Below are 4,414 nucleotides of genomic sequence, written 5' to 3'. Positions count from 1 at the left end.
TCATAATGAAACTTCAGAATGCCAAAGACAAAGAGAATATATGAAAACAGCTAGGGAGAAGAGAGATTTCCTACAAGTGGACAATAATTATACTAATAGTTGACTTAACGCAACAACTAAAGTCAAAGACAAAAGAATATCTTTATTCTTTTAAGAACAAATAATAGTCAACTTACACTTATTTACCCAAAAATTGTATTTTAAGAACAAGTGATGGGGGGGGATGAATTGGGAGATTGGGATTGATATATATACACTAATATGTATAAAATAGGTAAGTAATAAGAACCTGCTGTATAAAAAATAAATAAATAAAATTCAAAAAACAAAAACCCTTTGGGTGACTTTGATTGTTTGCTGATTTTCAGAAGTGTTTTGTGTGTGTTTTATGGGGGAAAGAGAAGGAACTCTTAAATAAATCTAAAAAAAAAAAAAAAAGAACACGTGATAAACAATTTTCTAACCAAGTGTAAACTCAGAGAATTTTCCACTCAAAGACACTCAAGATCTTCTAAAGGGCACACTAGGCTGAAATTAAGCACACATGGATCTGAGATGCAAGAAAGAATGATGAAAAAAGAAACTGCAGAATATGCATTAGCCAGACTTTTACTACAATATGCTGCATAATAAACCACACCATAAATTTACCAACAATAAGCATTTATTCTCATGCTTACTGGTCTGCAGGCCTACTATGGTTTAGCTGATCTAGGTTGCCTCAGCTCTGCATCAAGCTTCAGGCTGCAGGTTGGGCTCAGGCTTGCTCTTCTTGTCTCATTCTGGGTGCAAGGGCTGAAGGGGAAGTAACTATTGTTGACCAGTGTGTGTATCTCCCACTAGATTGCAAGTACTTTGGGGAATGGCGAGGAGCATACTTTATTTACTATGGAATTCCTGGTAGCTTGTACTTTGCCTAATACCAAGTGGGAATTCAAGAAGTTTTTGCTAAAGAGATGCATAAATCAACCTTAATTGCCATTATGAATTGTAAGTATGTTACAGTTATGAATTAGGTTCATAATTGCCAAAGAGCCCAGCAAGTGTTAGTACTTAGTACATGTCCAATAATATATTTCAGCACTTTAAAGGAAAGAGAGAGGCACTTCCCTGGTGTTCCAGTGGCTAAGACTCTGCGCTCCCAATGCAGGGGGCCTGAGTTCGATCCCTAGTCAGGGAACTAGATCCCACGCACTGCAGCAAAAAAGATCCCACGTGCCACAACTAAGACCCAGCACAGCCAAATAAGTAAGTGTTTTAAAAAAAAAAAAAAAAAAAAAAAAAAAAAAGGCGGGCTTCCCTGGTGGCACAGTGGTTGAGAGTCTGCCTGCCAATGCAGGGGACACAGGTTCGAGCCCTGGTCCGGGAAGATCCCACATGCCGCGGAGCAACTAGGCCCGTGCGCCACAACTACTGAGCCTGTACTCTAGAGCCCGTGAGCCACAACTACTGAGCCCACATGCTACAACTGCTGGAGCCCTCGTGCCTGGGGAAGGGTGGCCCCCACTAGCCGCAAATAGAGAAGGCCCGCACACAGCAGCAAAGACCCAATGCAGCCAAAAATAAATAAATAAATAAATTTTTTAAAAATTAAAAAAAAAAAAGTGGCCTTGGTGAAGTTGCCTAGTGTGGTGGTACAGCTCCTGGCAGAGGTGTAGCAGTCATTAATTCTGGCCATCATCAGTAGCTCCTTGGGCACAGGGGCTGAGATGATGCCACTGCCCCTGGGAGCAGGGATGAGGCGCACCAGCACAGAGCCACAGTGGCCAGTCACCCTGCAAGGGACGGTATGGGGCTTGGCTGATCTTGTTCCCTCAGTAGCATCGCCACACATGGACGATGGAGAGCTTGGCCAGAATGATGGCCTCATGGGTGGCAGTGGCTACCTCCAGCACTTGACACCCAAACCAACATGTCCATTGTAATTCCCAATGGCGACAAATGCCTTGAACCTGGTCCGCTAGCCAGCACGGGTGTGATTTTGCACAGGCATAATCTTCAAAACCTCATCCTTGAGGGAAGCCCCCAAGAAAAAGTCAATGATCTCAGATTCCTTGATGGACAGAGAGAAGAGATAGATCTTCAGGGACTTGATCTTCATGTCCTTGACCAGGCAGCCCAGCTTGGTGACGGGGAGCCACTCCTTGTGGCTCCTTGTCCTCAGCCTTGCCTCCGTGAGCTCTGCAGTCTCTGCCCCCACCGAGACCCGGGCCACAACCCCGGGCCCAGACGCTGCTACCAAAGCCTCTGCGGAAGACACTGGGGCCTCCGATTCCAGGGCCCCGGGGCCTCTGGGCCCTCCCGCAGCACTGCCGTCATCCACCATTTGGTATTTTTACAGCGAAGAAGCTATACCACATCTTCTTTATCCATTCATCTGTCGATGGACATTTAGGTTGCTTCCATGTCTTGGCTATTGCAAATAGTGCTACTACGAACATTGGGGTGCGTGTATCTTTTCAAATTAGAGTTTTCTCCAGATACATGCCCAGGGGTGGGATTGCAGGATCATATGGCAACTCTGTTTTTAGATTTTTAAGGAACTTCCATAATATTTTCCATAGTGGCTGCACCAATTTACATCCCCACCAACAGTGTAGGAGGGTTCCCTTTTCTCCACACCCTGTCCAGCATATTTTATTTGTAGACTTTTTAATGATGGCCATTCTGACCAGTGTGAGGTGGTACCTCATTGTAGTTCTGATGTGCATTTCTCTAATTATTAGTGATATTGAGCATCTTTTCATGTGCCTTGTGGCCATCTGTATGTCTTCTTTGGACAAATATCTTTTTATTTCTTCTGCCCATTTTTTGATTGGGTTTTTTTTTTTGTTATTGAGTTGTATGATCTGTTTGTATATTTTGGAAATTAAACCCTTGTCAGTTGCATCATTTGCAAATATTTTCTCCCAGTCCGAAGGTTATCTTTTCATTTTTGTTTATGGTTTCCTTTGCTGTGCAAAAGCCTGTAAGTTTGATTAGGTCCCATTTTGTTTATTTTTGCTTTCATTTCTGTTGCCTTGGGATACTGACCTAAGAAAACATTGGTACAATTCATGTCAGAGAATGTTTTGCCTATGTTCTCTTCTAGGAGATTTATGGTGTCATGTCTTATACTTAAGTTTTTAAGCCATTTTGAGTTTATTTTTGTGTGTGGTGTGAGGGTGTGTTCTAACTTCTTTGATTTACATCAGCTGTCCAGCTTTCCCAATACTACTTGCTGAAGAGACTGTCTTTTCTCCATTGTATATTCTTTTTTTTTTTTTAAACATATATTTGTATTTCCAAATAAAGTCCTACAATCAGTTCTTTATTTATTTATTTATTTATGGCTGTGTTGGGTCTTCGTTTCTGTGCAAGGGCTTTCTCTAGTTGTGGCAAGCGGGGGCCACTCTTCATCGCGGTGCGCGGGCCTTACACTATCGCGGCCTCTCTTGTTGCGGAGAACAGGCTCCAGACGCGCAGGCTCGGTAATTGTGGCTCACGGGCCCAGTTGCTCCGTGGCATGTGGGATCTTCCCAGACCAGGGCTCGAACCCGTGTTCCCCGCATTAGCAGGCAGATTCCCAACCACTGCGCCACCAGGGAAGCCCCATTGTATATTCTTGCAGAGGTATTTTTTTAATTCATAGTTTATCTATCTGCTTTTATATTTGAACTTAAAATGTGTTTTTTTTTAATTTATTTATTTTGGCTGTGTTGGGTCTTCGTTTCTATGCGAGGGCTTTCTCTAGTTGTGGCAAGCGGGGGCCACTCTTCATCGCGGTGCGCGGGCCTTTCACTGTCACGGCCTCTCGTTGCAGGGCACAGGCTCCATATGCGCAGGCTCAGTAGTTGTGGCCCATGGGCCTAGTTGCTCCGCGGCATGTGGGATCTTCCCAGACCAGGGCTCGAACACGTGTCCCCTGCATTGGCAGGCAGATTCTCAACCACTGCGCCACCAGGGAAGCCCCTAAAATGTTTTTTAAAGTTTTATGAGAAGTTCTGAAATGAATTTTATAAATTTACATTGAAACATGACTATTTATGCCTGAAAGTTCTTTTGAAATTAAAAAAAAAATTAGAAAACCTTATTTTAATTTTCTTTAATTAAGGGTTTTTTTTTAAAATTTAGTTTAATATTTTTATAATATCTAGATTAAGGCTACTTGATTTCTAAAGGAATCACTGGGTCTGAAGGTTTTCCCTGTCTACTCCTGTTCCCCCTCCTTTTATCTTTCACAGACATTGCCCTAAATAAATCTATTGTGCTCCTAATTCCTTCTTGACATCTATTTCCTACAAGACCCAGTCTTCACAAACACTGATCATATATTCCTTTTTCAGTAAACAGACTCTCAAGAAGAGAATTTGGGGATTGGATTGCTTACCTAGCAATAGCATAGCATAAATGAAGTGAAATTAGAACACTAGTA

The 4,414-nt window shown here is 42.6% G+C and overlaps 1 pseudogene; it reads right to left on the bottom strand.

Moving 5' to 3' along the window:
* Positions 1–1,573: 1,573 nt before the first annotated feature.
* Positions 1,574–2,326, bottom strand: LOC133102017 (small ribosomal subunit protein uS5-like; annotated as a pseudogene).
* Positions 2,327–4,414: the final 2,088 nt, after the last annotated feature.

The sequence above is a fragment of the Eubalaena glacialis genome, chromosome 12 (genome assembly GCF_028564815.1).
Source record: "Eubalaena glacialis isolate mEubGla1 chromosome 12, mEubGla1.1.hap2.+ XY, whole genome shotgun sequence".
Taxonomy (NCBI): domain Eukaryota; kingdom Metazoa; phylum Chordata; class Mammalia; order Artiodactyla; family Balaenidae; genus Eubalaena; species Eubalaena glacialis.
Note: the sequence above shows the minus strand (reverse complement) of the source record. Positions and strands in the feature narration are given on the sequence as shown.